This window comes from Lactuca saligna, chromosome 1 (genome assembly GCF_052625555.1).
Source record: "Lactuca saligna cultivar CGN05327 chromosome 1, ASM5262555v1, whole genome shotgun sequence".
Lineage (NCBI taxonomy): Eukaryota > Viridiplantae > Streptophyta > Magnoliopsida > Asterales > Asteraceae > Lactuca > Lactuca saligna.
In genome coordinates, this window is record NC_136417.1 from 124,362,064 (window position 1) to 124,377,525 (window position 15,462).

Consider the following 15,462-nt stretch of genomic DNA (forward strand, 5'->3'; position numbering starts at 1 on the left):
AGCAGCTGAGAAGTTGTGACTGATCCCTTTTTCTTCCAGGAATTCTTCAAATTCTTTATTTTTGAACTCCAACCCATTGTCACTTCTGATGTTGCGAACGACCTTCTTCAGCTGTACTTCGATCTGCTTGATGAACACTTTTAGCTTGTGAGTCACTTCAGATTTAAGCTTCAAAAAGAACACCCATGTAAAACGTGAAAAGTCATCAACAATAACAAGAATATACTTGCTACCACCAATGCTTTCTACAGAAGATGGACCACATAAGTCAATATGAAGTAATTCCAGTGGTTCAACGACTTTAGTGTTTATTATGGATGGATGACTTTGACGACTCTGCTTTCCCATTTCACATGCAGCACACAGATGACCTTTGTCATATTTGAGCAATGGGAGACCCCTCACATGACTTCCAATGATGAGTTTGTTGATATCTTTGAAGTTGAGATGAGAGAGTCTTCTGTGCCACAGCCAGCTTTCGTCAGATGGTGCCTTGGATAACAGACAGATGGCTGGGTTTCCTTTGATTGGTTTGAGATTTAGGGGAAACATTTCACCTTTGCGCTCTGATTGGAGAATAACTTTGTTCGTCTTCTTCTCAATAATTTCCGAACCTTCATCATCGAATGAGACTTTGAGACCAGTACCTCCAACAAGCTGAGATACACTGATGAGATTGTGTTGTAATCCCTCTACATATGCAACTTTCCTAATTGAGAAATCACCGTTTGTAATCATCCCGTAGCCTTTGATTGTTACGAAGGAATTGTTCCCAAATTTGACATTACCACCATTGGAAAGAGATCTGAATTCCCTAAGTTCTTCCTTCCTCCCTGTCATGTGACGCGAGCAGCCACTATCAATGTACCATTCTTCGTCATACTGCTCGTCACTAATAACATGCAAAAATTAAGCAGATTTAGGAACCCAGAGCTTTTTGGGTCCTCGTGAGTTGTTTGCGGGAATAGTAAGAGAGATGTCAACAACATATGTTCTTTTAATTAGTGTTGTATTATCTTTTCTTTTGATGGTGTAAACTTTGATTTTATTTGGATTTGATGATTTCAGTATTGATTTTGATTCAGTATTTGAAACCTTCTGTTTCCATTTTTGATCAGCTGAAGACTGAGATTTTTGAGAAGAAACAGAGTGGACTTGAGGACGAGAAGAGACAGAGGATTGTGAGGAATTAGAAGTGTTAGAATGAGATGACTTAGAACGATATGACTTCTTGATTGAAGATTCTGGGTGACTCTTTTGCTTTTGATTAACGGAAGGACCAACTTTAGAGTTTTGACCTCTTTTAATTCCTGAACCGAACCTGTGATTTCGGTTGAAATCATTCTCTGAACCGAATCTATACGTTCGGTTGGTGTTGTGCTCTGAGCCGAACATCTGCTTTTGGTTGTTGTTCTGCTTAGAACCGAACCTCTACTTTCGGTTGTTGTTCTGCTCAGAACCGAAACTCTGCGTTCGGTTATTCTTGCTCTCCGTCGATCCATCAGGATTTTGCGCTGGTTTTAAATTCCTGTCTTGATGTGAGAAATAGGCATTTTGCGATCGCCAAAACTGTTTTCTTTTGGAGAGATTTTTCCTGTATCTCTGATTCCTTTCCCGTTTTTGACTTCTCATCTGCTTTGGTCGATGATGGACGTTAGCTTTATGTTCATTAGTTGAACCACTCTGATCCGATGTTGCTTTGCTTGGAGATTTGACTTCTTTTGCAGGAATTTTTTTCTCTTGAGGAACATCTTTCGTTCCACTGGTACTTGCCACGTTAAAGCAATCAGGTTTATTTAAAGTTTCTGGAACGTATCTTCCTTTGCTTTTCCATGAAGGCCTTTCAGACAGACCTACCGTTTCATTAGCATTGTCAATGGGAGCCGACCAGAAGAACTCATCACACCCATCAGCATTGTCTTCGTTCACAATAGCTGTTAGTTCAGCAGTCTGATGTTTGGTTACACCAGTGACTTTGTATACCTGATTCGGAGTGGTCCTAACTTTTTGGTATACAACTGCCTTCTCTACAAGAATCGGGGACTGTTGTTGGGACAACCGAGCGAATTCCACAGAATTTTCTGAGATGAGATTTTTGTGGTTCTCGGGTTCATTTTTGACAAATTCTGAGCAATCAACTGTGTCTTCTACAGAAACTTCACTCATGTTATCGTCCTCATTAAGCTCAGATGCATTTTCAACATCAATTTTATTTTCCGAGCTTAAGTTGACATTCAATGAGTCAAATTTATGTATAGTTTCGGTTCTAAGCTTCAGTTTATCATTTTCATCCAAAAGATTTTTGAGCATATTCTTGTGGTCCTTGGATTTTATGAAAGATTCAATTTTGTCCAGTCCATATAAATATGTTGGATTAACATCCTCAGATGAAATAATACTCTCACAATTGAATGCATCAGCATCAATTTCATCTTCCTTAAACTCAAGAAAGGGTAAAATCATGCGATGAATCTTTTGCCCTATTTCGCAATTTAAATGAAGCTGAGTAATATTAGTATAAAGACGTTTGGCAATCAGACAAAAAACATTTCGCTGTTTCAAAAGCTTTAAATTATCTCTTTGCAAATAGATGTTTTCATCTTTTATTTTGATTAACTCTGACTCATTCAGTTCGATCCACATTCGCCGTTCCTCACTCTTCGAAGACACCCTGCTTAATTGATCAGTTAGGTTAGAATTGGTGACCCGAGTTTGAGTTAAGCTACTATCTAGATGAGAGATTCTTGAATTAACACTTTTTAATTCCTTTTCATATGAACATTGTGGGACTTTAAATGAGACAAAAACTGATTGTACCTTCTTGATCAGTTCATCAAGTTCGTTGAACTGCTCGCTGAGTGGTTTGGCGGTAAAGCATAGATTCTGTTGTTCTTTGTCATCATTCCCACCATCTGTGTTGTATCCTCTCATCTGCGAAACGTCAGACACCATCAAGCATTTTCCTCCACAGCTCTCTTCTTTCGCTACATAGGCCTTTCCATGTGAAGGCTTCCTCACTTCATCATCTTCAGAGTCGGTTGACCAAACCTCCACGCCACCGAACTCATCATCAGCTACCGAGCCCTGCACAATTAAAGCATTCATGGAAGGGTTAGCAGCAGATTTCTTCTTCCTTAACTCATCAAGCTTTTTCATCAACACAACTTCTTCATCATTTTCTTCATTCTTTTCTGCCATCTTTTTGAGGACGCAATCTTTTGCGTAGTGGTTCTTTCCTCCACAATAATAGCAGCTCACTCCAGAATCTCCTTCAACCTTCGGTTCCTTCTTTGCTTCTTCAGCTTTCGGTTCATCTTTAACCTTTTCAGAGCTATAGCTTCCTTGCCAGTTTCGGTTCCTATTGGTGGGGAATTTCTTCTTGATGAATCTCTTAGGGTTTGACACCATCATAGCATAGTCTTTAGATGTGAGATCATAATCATCCAAGTTGAGATCTTCGTCCTCTGTCACAGCTTTGCTTTTCGACAGGAGTGCTAATGAACCCAGACTTGAAACCACGGTCTTCTCCTGCAGCACGATCTTTTTCCTGAGATTTTAGGATGCCCACCAATTTCGCCAAAGAATAGGATTTGAATTGCTCGTGTGCTTTAACTGTGGACACAATTGCTCTCCACTCAGACTTGAGTCCATTTAAAAAGGTAACCTTCTGTTCAATTAGCTTCCTTTCGATGTCATGCTTGATCATCTTGCTAAGAAGATGATTGAAGCGATCAAATTTTTGAGTCACTGTTTCTTCTGTTCCTTGCTTGAACTCACCAAACTCAGACAAAAGTAAGGTTTGAATGGAGTGTTCAAGGTCTTCATCTGTAGAGTACAATTCACGTAGCCTGTCCCATATCTCTTTAGCAGTTGTGCATGAACTTACCAGCCTAAAGGTATCGGATTGAAGAGCAAATCTAATCAATCTTAGCGCTTTGATATTGCACTGAAATTTAACTTTTTCATCTTGCGCTACATCTTTAACATCTTTCAGGAGATCATTATACTCCTTTTGAGTTTTAATAATCCTTGAAGTTGCTGAATGAGAAAACGGTCCAGAGATAATTGCTTCCCAGATGAGGTATCCATTATCCTCAGATCCTATGACATAATCTTCAAAGTGATTCGCCCAGACTTCATAATCATGGGTGTAGAGGATGGGAATCTTTGTCGTTGATCCAATGCTGTTTGAAATATTGATGGGATTGGATTGTGACTCGTCCATAATTGATCGAATAACCTGTTCAAAGATCAGACTTGTAATATATCAAATTAGGGCAAAGATAATAAATATTGAGATACGTCAATTAACAGATGACGGCTCAATAAATATCAATGAATGCGGAATAACCCTAATCGAAGCTTTTTCACAGAAAAGAAGTGTATGAATTACACAGCCTCCTGCTCTGATACCAATTGAAGAGTTTAAAATAAACTTAAAGATCGATTAGATCTATGAAACAGGTAAATGAATGACTAAGTAAACAATTAAGAACAAGCTAATGAATCAAAAAGTGTCGAATGATTCAATAAATAATCCTCAGAAGAGCTCGATAAAGAACGTCAACTATAGAGGATTTTAGGGTTTACAATATTCAATGAGAGTGACGACTGTTACTATACGCATACATGCATGCATATATTTATAATGAAACCCTAACAGTTTTTCTAATAAAAATAAGGCTAATCTAGCTGAACACGGATTGACAAGCCCAATCCGGTTGTAAAACAAAAGGGCCCAAGACGCAACTCTATTATCTTCAACAGAAACTTGTTCAAACCTTTGATCGCTTCAATCATCTTATAAGTAAGATGATAAAGCATGGGATTGAAAGGAAAGTGATCGAACAAAAAGTCACTTTCATGAATGGTATTAGACCCGAATGGATGGCTGTTGTATCAACAGTTAAAGCTAATGAACAGTTCAAGTCATATTCTTTGGAAAAACTAGTGGGTATTTTGAAATCCCATGAGAGTGCACTGTCTAAGGAAACTAATGTGGTTTCCGGTCTGGGTTCTTTAGCTCTTGTCTCTAAAGGAAATAGCTCGGTTGAAGAAGAAAAGGAATTGGATCTTTCCAATTATGATCTAACCGGTGAAGAATATGCCATGATGGTGTCCAATCCCAGAAAATTCATTAAGAAGAAATTCCCAGCCAACAAGAACCGAAACTAGCAGGGTAGTTACAATGCCGAAAAGATCAAGGAGGAATCGAAGATGGGGTCAAAGTCTGAAGAGTCAAAGAAAGAAGCGAATGTTGGAGGAGACTCATGATTCGACTGCCATTACTGTGGAGGAAATAATCATTTTGCAAAAGATTGTATGCTGAGAAAGAAAGAAGAAAAGTCAAATGAAGAAGATGAGGAAGCGAGCCTCCTGAGAAGACTGGAGGAAATCAAGAAAAGAAAGTCTACTGCTAACAATACTACCATGAATTCTTTAATTGTGCAGGATACAAACAACTGTGATGAATTTGGTGGTGTGGAAGTTTGGTCCACAGATTCCAAGGATGATGAAGTCCGGAAGCCCACTCATGGGAAGGCTATGCTAGCAAAAGAAGAACATGTAACAAGAAGGTATTTGTGGTAACTGAAGGTGTGTCTCAAATGAGAGGATACACAACCGACGGGGGAGTAGAAGACGAGAAGGATCGAGAGGACATGTGTTTTACTGCCAAACCTATCAGTGCACAGATCAATGAATGTGATGAGTTGATAAAAAAGGTACAAAATATTCTTGCTTCTCTAAAAATACCTCTTACTGACTATGAAAAGGAATTAAATAACTTAAAATCTAAATTCTCGAGCATAAGTAGCAGTCTCACCCAAAACCGTGTCACAAATTCTAACCTAACTGATCAAATCAGTAGGATTTCATCAAAGAGCGAGGAAAGGAGGATGTGGATCGAGAAAAAGGAGAAGGAGTTGATTAGGTCTAAGGATGATTCAATTTATTTGCAAAGAGACAATCTTAAACTTCTTAAACAATGAAATGTGTTTTGTTTAATTGCTAAAAGACTTTATTTTAACATCACTTAGTTGCATCTTGATTGTGAAATAGGAAAGAAGATACATCGCATAATTTTGCCCTTCCTTGAGTTAAAGGAGGATGAAATCGATGCTGAAGCCTACAACTGTGAAAGCGTTGTATCTTCTGACGAGGTTTCTCCAGCATATAAAATAGGTCTGGACAAAATTGAATCCTACATAAAGTCCAAAGACCACAAGGACATGCTCAAAAATCTGTTTGACGAAAATGATAGATTGAAATTAAGAACCGAAACCGTACAGAAATTTGACTCTTTGAATGCCAAATTAAGTTCAGAAAATAAAATTGATGTTGAAAATGCATTTGAACTTAATGAGGATGATGATCTGAGTGAAATCTCTATAGAGGATATGGTGGACTGTTTAGAATTTATCAAAAGAGAACCTAAGTCACGCAAAAACCTGATTTCTGAAAACTCTGTTGAGTTTGCTCGCTCGTCTACTGACAAAACCAAAGTTCTCAAAGCTAAAGCCATTGTGTACCAAAAGGTACAAACCACTCCAAATCAAGTCTACACTGTTCCGGGTGTCACTCCACAACAAACTGCAGAACTGACAGCTATGGTAGAAGAAGACAATGCTGGCGGATGTGACGAGTTTTTCTGGTCGGCCCCAATAGACAACGCTGACGAGACTAAGAGCCTATCTCAGAAAACTTCATGGAGAGTGAAAAGTAGATATATACTCGAACCACTGAATGAGCCTGCAAGATATGATGTGCCGAGCACAAGTGGATCCAAAACACCATTGAGCGAACCTGTGCAAACCACTAGTGAAACATCATTAGCAAAAAGTGAATGCTTGTTCATACTTCGAAAAGAAAGGCCAACATTCATAGAAATCCAAAACAGGTGGCTGATAGAAAGCATCAAAGAAATCTGAGATACAAGAAGAATCTCTCAGAAAGAAAACAGTTTTGGAAATCTCAAAATCCTCACCTTATAAGGATAGAAAGGAAGCACAAATCGCAAGAGGAATCAAGGAACCGAAAGGGGAGTTTCGTTCCCACGACGGGAATGAACCGAAAGAGTAGTTTCGGTCCTCAGCACAACACTAACCGAAAGGAAGGTTTCGGTTCACCTACTGAAAGGAACCGAAAAGAAGGTTTCGGTCCATCTACCGAAAGGAACCGAAAGGAGAGGTTCGGTCCCTTGACCAAAAGGAACCGACATGATAGTTTCGGTCCTCAAAGTAATATCAACCGAAAGAACGGTCTCGGCTCTCCATTCAACTGCAACCAAAAGAGCAATTTTGGTTCCCCTCCATACAAGTCCAATCAGAAACACAGGGGATCCAAAGTCGCTTCTGAATCCAACACTTCCCATTCATATTCTCGTCCTTCAATTGATTCAAAAGGAAAAGGAAAACTCTTTCCTGAAAATAACCGTCTTCTAGAAGAGATCCAAAAGAATGCTGGAGTCAACACCACTAATACCAATCCTATTAAATCAACCAAAATTAAAGTTTTCACCATAAAAAGAAAAGATGAAACAACTTTAGTTAAACGCACATACATGGTTGATATTTCTTACTATTCCCTGTCCTGTAAAAGGCTCACAAGGACCCAAGAAACTTTGGGTTCCTAAATCTGCTTAATATTTTGCAGGTTATTCGTGACGAGCAGTTTGATGAAGAATGGTACATTGATAGTGGCTGCTCACGTCACATGACAGGAAGGAAGGAAGAACTAAGGGAGTTTCGATCTCTCAAGGATGGTGGTATTGTGAAGTACGGGAACAACTCATTTGGTACTATCAAAGGCTATGGAATGATCACTAATGGCGAGTTCTCTATAAGAAAAGTGGCTTATGTTGAAGGGCTCCAACACAATCTTATCAGTGTATCACAGCTGGTGGTTGGCACTGGATTGAAAGTATCATTTGACGATGAAGGCTCAGAGATTGTCGAGAAGAAAACTAACAACGTTCTGCTGAAGTCAAAGCGAAAGGGGGAAATGTATCCTTTGAACCTCATCCCAATTCGAGGTAAACCAGTAGTTTGCTTACTCACAAAGGCTCACTCTGATGAAAGCTGGTTATGGCATAGAAGACTGTCTCATCTGAATTTCAAGGATATCAACAAGTTGGTTTTGGGTGATCATGTTCGAGGTCTTCCAGTTCTAAAATTTTATAAACAACATCTTTGTGCAGCATGTGAAATGGGAAAGCAGAGTAGGCAGAGTCATCCTTCTATTATTAATACTAAGGTGATAGAACCATTGGAGCTGTTGCATATTGACTTGTGTGGTCCATCGTCCATTGAAAGCATTGGGGGGAACAAATACATTCTGGTTATAGGAGATGACTTCTCTAGATTTACATGGGCATTCTTCCTGAAGCAAAAGTCTGAAGCCACTCCAAAGCTTAAGCTCTTCATAAAATAGATAGAGACACAACTAAGGAAGGTTGTTCGTAATGTGAGAAGCGACAATGGCTTGGAATTCAAGAACAAAGATTTTGAAGACTTTCTTCCTGAAAAGGGGATGACTCACAATTTCTCAGCCCCTTATACTCCACAGCAGAATGGTATCGTTGAAAGACAAAACCGATTTCTGTGTGAAGCAGCTCGAACAATGCTATGCTTCGCGTCCTTACCTTTATATTTCTGGGCTGATGCAATTGCCACTACATGTTATACTCAAAATAGATCATATTTGAACAAGCGATTCTACATTACACCTTACGAGATTTTGAATAATCGTAAACCAAATGTGAAATTCTTTCATGTGTTCGGTTCAAGATGCTTCATCTTCAACTCAAGAGAGAATCGAAATAAGTTTGATGCTAAGGCTGATGAAGGAATTTTCTTTGGCTACTCCTTGAACTCCAAGGCGTATAGAGTTCTCAATAAGCACTCAAAGAAGATTGAAGAAACATACTATGTCACATTTTACGATAGTTATGTTAAGAAGATGAAATCAACAGAAGGTGCAACGCAAGAGATATTTCGAAAGAATGGTCAAGTTACGATCTCTATCTCGAATCTTTTTGAGCAATACATGCTTCTGTTTGATGAGCCTCAAAAAGCGAGTGACTCTGAATCAACTGCAAAAGACAACAAAGTTGATAATTTAAAACAAGTTATCGATGACGCTGCTCAAAAGATGGCTGCTGATCAATCCAAAGAAACCGAAAGGCCAGAAGCAAACGAACCTTCATGTGACCGTCCTAATGTCCAGGGGGAGGGTTCAACTCCTCATGATGATCATGGTTCATCGTTCCAAGGGGAGAACTCATCGTCTCATTCTTCAAGCTCTACTGAAATTCCAATCAAAGAAGGGAATACCAATACTGGTCCTGAACAGGAGTCATTCTTCGAGAGGGAGAGCACCAACGTCAATGATGATGACATTATGTCTGAGTTAGAAGAAGAAATAAATGCCGAATTGGATCCCACTTATGATCCAAATTACCCCCCTCTTATCAAATGGACCAAAGATCACCCTAAAAGTCAAATTATCGAGGAATCTTTAGAAAAAGTGTTAACTCGATCTCAAATCAAAGCGAAACAAGATGCAATCTTTTCTCAAGTAGAGTTTTGCATGTTCAACTCATTTGTTTCCAAAGTTGAACCGAAGACTGTTAACTCAGCACTTGATCATTCAGACTGGGTTCAAGCCATGCAAGATGAGTTAAATGAGTTTGAAAGAAACAAAGTATGGCGCCTTATCCCAACTCCAAAGGATGCTTCGGTTGTCGGTCTCAAATGGGTATTCAGAAACAAGATGGATAAGGAGGGGAATGTCATTCGTAACAAAGCAAGACTGGTGGTCAAAGGATACTGTCAGGAAGAGGGAATCAATTGTGAAGAGACCTTCGCTCCAGTTGCAAGATTAGAGTCTGTTCGTATCTTTCTTGCCTATGCAGCTCACAAGAACTTTTAACTCTATCAGATGGACGCCAAATGTGCCTTCCTCAACGGGGAACTTGAAGAAACTGTATATGTTGAGCAACCGCCAGGCTTCGTGAACGAGAAGTATCCAGATCATTGTTATGTCCTTGACAAAGCTGTATATGGCTTAAAACAAGCTCCTAGAGCATGGTATGAAACTCTCACTCGTTTCTTAAATATGTCCAAATTCAAACAAGGTCCGGTTGACCCAACCTTCTTTCGTAAGCGAGAAGGTAACCACCTTATGATAGTCCAAATTTATGTTGATGCCATCATCTTTGGCTCCACGAATCCTAGCTTAACAGTTGAATTCAGGAAGTTGATGGAAACTAAATTTGAGATTAGCTTAATGGGTCCAATTAACTTTTTTCTTGGATTGAACATTAGACAGGGACCCGAAGGCATTTTTATTAATCAGGAGGCATACACCAAGACTCTATTAGCTAAATTTGGGATGATGGGAGACTCCAAAGTGAAAGTGCCTATGGCCTTTGGGACTAAGCTTACACCCTCATTGGAGAAACCAGCAACTGATATGACGCTCTATCAGCAAATGATTGGGTCTCTGATGTATCTTACAACCAATAGACCTGACATCATGTTCTCACTCTGTAACTGTGCACGATTTCAAGCCAACCCACGTGAACCTCATCTACAAGCCGTGAAAAACATCTTTCGCTATCTGAAGCGAACCTCCTCTCTCGGTCTGTGGTATCCAGCCAATTCAGGATTCTTTGTTCAAGCATTCTCAGATGCTGACTTAGGTGGCTGTGGACTAGATCGTAAAAGCTGTGTTTCGCTATCCACTGCAGATGCTGAATACATTGCTGCAGCATCATGCACATCTCAAGTCGTATGGATAAAAGTCAACTTAGGGATTATGGGCTAAACATGAAGAAAATCGCACTATATTGCGACTCTGAAAGCGCAATTAGGATTTTTCACAACCCAGTGCAACACTCGAAGACTAATCATATAGCACTGAGGTACCACTTCATCAAGGATCACGTCGAAGATGGTAACGTAGAAATTCACTTCGTCAGAACGACTGATCAACTGGCAGATATATTCACGAAGGCCTTACCTGAAGCGAGCTTCAATAAGATTCTACAAGGCCTAGGAATGATGCAAGCTGAATCTGTACCAAAATCGCCTTCGCTTCCATAAAGGTAACAAGCGAAATAGAGCGAACCGAAATGAACCGAACGTTCGGTCTATTTCGGGTTCGGTCTATTTCGGGTGAAGTTTGACCATGAACCAAACGTTCGGTCTATTTTGGGTTCAGTCCTTCTGAACTCGTTTGCTTCTTTTTCTTAACAAGGCATTTTAACTGTATTCTTTTGTACACTTTTTCATTACTTCTTTTTCTACTTATAAAATCCCAAAAATATTTTTCTCTTTTATTCTCATAAAAATACTTATGAAATCCAAAAATATTTTTCTCTTTCGTTCAATTGGTCAATTCTCACAAAATTCAAAAATAATTTTTACTTTATTTTATTTATTTATTTATTTTTTCATATATCTAAAGTTTTTATTTTTGTCTATGTGTGATTCTCGATGGCAAAGCTAAGGCAGGTAAATGGTTTTATTAGTTAGGAGTCCCTAGAAGCATGCTTCTGTATGTTGACTAAAGCCTCGAAAGATTTTTGAGTGAAGGCTTAATAACATGATATATACCAATCATGTTTTCCCAATCCAGACTGTCAAATTCACTCTAATCATGAGCTACCTTACTCTACTCAAATTGAGTTTAGAGTTTTCTGCTTGGTTCTTCTTTTCTTTAAAGTAGAGGTACATTCGCCTCTTATACCATCTCCATCACCTTTCTCCATTATAATTCGTTTCACCAATATAACCCCTGAGACTCTCAATATTAACCACTGAGGTTTATGGTTATACAATATCTACGTTCATGATCTTAGTTTCATGCCACTATGTACTAAGTGAAACCCAAATTTCAACACCACTAATGAATTGACGGTGAATTCTAATATTCAAGATCTTACTTGTTACCTAATGAAATATCTTTTTTCTTTTGAGTGATCTTTATGAGTTTGTCTTAAACCAAGGCTTCTCTTACTCTAAAGATCCAGTTTATTTTTTTTTTGAGATTTCCTTACTTCCTTTTGTTACTATAAAATTTATCCTACCTACTTGTTCAACAGATCACAATGATCTCACAAGTACTTCATTGCAGTTTCGATCTTATGTCAAGTATCGAAATTATGAATTGAAGCAAAAGCCACCCTTTCTAACCTTCAAAAGATGTCTTTCAATACTTCTCAACAAGTTATTGATCGTTATTTAATGGGAAACCAAGTAAGCACTTTAATTTCTCTCTTGACTTTGAAGGAAGTGATTTATGCCCAAAATCCATAGTTTTATGTCTACTTAAGGCATCACAGATCATCCCATAAATTTTGCTTTATTTCTTTATCTTTTATACCCTATGCACGAAATTTTTTAATTTTCCACACTCAAGTTCGTTTATGGCTATTTAATAAAGCATTATAGGCAACGGAGATTCAAACGTATTTTGGAATGACGATTGGAATAAAGTGAAAGCTGACTCAGTGGTTATCCAAACGGTTTGGTGATTTGAAAAAGTGAATTTTATGGAATGGCATGTAAAAAGGGAACGTCCTTTCTCTTTCCTGTGTCATCTTCGGCATGCCAACTGTTCATCCATCAAGTCAGGCGCTATTTTTGAGATGATCCAAGATCTCAACCGGATTTTTCCCTCTCTTCCTTGTACGTATAAAAGGAATTGGACCGGTACTCTCTCAACTTTTACCACTTACCATTCTCTCTCAAAGAACGCAGGAGATTTTTGCAACTATTCATCATCTTCTCAAAGCTACTACAATGGCCGACTCTTCATCCGTTCATGATACTTCCGTTCGTCAACCACTTCTCACAATCAAACCCCAACAGAACCTAATCATCGATCTCACTCCGTTTATCTATGATCCATATATGCTATAGGTTGTTGAGTGTCTCAAATACTTACCTCTCGTCGAAGCGCTGCCTAAAGTCGAAGTCATACCAATGTCTTGCCTTTCCCTTGTCTACTCTACTACCTACTACGACAAGGTTAATGAAAGGATTCACTTCGAAATCCACGATGAGAAGACCTCTATCTCCAAGCATCACTTATGTGCCCTAATTGGTCTTTCTCAAGAACAATCTCTGGTAAATCCTGAATCCATCACCACTGGTCAATTGTTTTCCATGTTTTATCAGATGGGGTATACCGAAACCCTCACCACAATCACAAAGTTCAAGAAGTCCTGCCTTCCTCCTCAATGGAATGGCCTTTTCACGTTGCTGTTCAAGGGACTTTTTGATCGAAGCGCTGGCTCAGATGGTGCGAGCAAGTATTTTATGACTGTGCTGTATGGGTTGTACCATGGGATCGACTTAGATTATGGGTCTATTATCTGGCAGCAGTTGGCTCAAAGCTTGGTCTCTTCATCCAGGCACTCTAAGATCTCATGTGGGCGATTTTGGTCGATCATCACCAACTGGGGACCACCTTCGTGTTCCAATAATGGCAGATTCTCTTCTCTCATCCATTGCTACCTTTCACACTACCAAAATCATTGTCACAGATCCAACCAAGTACTCCTTTATTGGATCCATTCCTGAAGCAATGCTCGGTCGTATCTCTGTGTCGAGTAATGTTCTCTAACAATGAAGCGTCCATCATCAGGACCAAGGGAGCTTACGCCAACCATAGTTCGCTCCATTGAAGAGGCTGACAAGCCAGCTAAAAGGGGTATGAAGACTGATACTCAGAAGGATGGACCTGTCTCTAAACCAACCAAGGGGAAAACCCCCAAGAAGCGAAAGTCTAACAAGGCTGCAACATCACAGGCTCAACCGAAGAAACAGAAGAAGCCCGCTAGGAGGCTTATTCTACAATCCTCAAGTGATTTAGATTCAGAGTATGTTCCTCCTAAACATAAGAACGCTTCTCCTTCAGAATCTGAGAGCGAAAGCTCTGATGATGAGGCTTCAGGCCGAGGTGATACTCTGCCTCGCTCCCCTACCCTAGAAATTCCAGTTCGCTCTCACCCTCCTTCACCTCCACCTGTAGCCATCCCAGTATCCATCCCTCCCATATTTCCCATTCCAACCACTCAACCATTCACTACAATTCCCATCCCTACTCCCATTTTCACAGATACTACTACTACCACTACTACCATAGGAGCTCACTTTACTGCTCCCAATCCACCAGTAACAACCGAACCACCTGTCACAACCGAACCTCCAGCTACTTCAAAACCCTTATCTCCCACTCAATCCACAGAAACAACTCCTATTCTTGACGGCGAGGACTTGGAATTTGATTCCACATATTTCAGTCCTTACCGTGTGTAGAGTGATGATGATGACGATGAGCCTATTACAAAGCGTCATCTCAAGGCAGTAAATGAAAATCTTGATCAACTGCTCTCATCCTCTTTCTCCGGAGCTTACTCTGAAGCTGCATTGAAGGCCTTGTTCTCCTCTGTTGTTACTGAACACAGTGCCACACTCTCTACTGCAGCTAAAGCAATTGAAGCCTCTACTTCACAGTGTCAACAAGCCTCTCTTGCTGTTGATGCTTCTACTAAGGAGTGCAAGGAAGCGACTGTAAAAGTCGATAAACTAGTTTTTGAAGCTCACCTGTTTTTAGATTCCTTGTAGGCTGCTGCTGCAAAGAACGCTCAAACCGTCAATGCTTCAGTGGAGAACCTTCAACAATCTCTTCAATCTGAACGTTCCAACCTTGAAGCTGCACGCCTGGCCATTGAAGCAGCCAACGAAACTCTACATGCTAACGTCAATGACCGATTGAATCAACTGGAGGCTGAGTTAGCTGTAGAGAATCGTATTATGGATGAGCTAGACAGGCGCACCTCACAGCTGAAAATGAAAAACTACAAGCTGCGTACTGCTACTACTGAGGTTAATGACCTAAAGTCAGAAAGGGAGGTCATTCGGAGTTCTGCTGCTGATGTTCATTCCATCCTCCTTCATCTCCTTGAGGCTCACGATCCTATCATCACCATAACCATCAGGCGCCATCTGGCAGACAAGCTCAAACCAGCATTGGATATCCTTAGTCGTATTGAGGGTGTTCCGGTGTCTGGGGTCCAGCCAAAACAATGGGGAGAGAAGGTGACAACTCAACCTCCTTCTGGACCGAAACCATCTACTGAACCGAAGGGTAATGAAGCTTCGGTCAGTAACAAGGAGAAAAAGAAGAAGAAAATTGGCGAGGATGACACAGACAATGAGGATGATGTCTATGTGGAGAATTCTAAGAATCCCTTTCAGAAGGTAAAGCCCTCTGAAAAGGAAATGGAAGAAAGCTACAAGAAACAAAAAGCTGAGCTCGAGCAGAAACAAAAGGAGGCAGAGCTCCTAGAGAAGAAAAAGTCCATGTTTCCTGTCTGGACTATAGATTCACTTTAAAGATGCGCAATCGATGAGCCAAGCATTCTCTGGCTTGAGCCAGTAATTTCCTTTG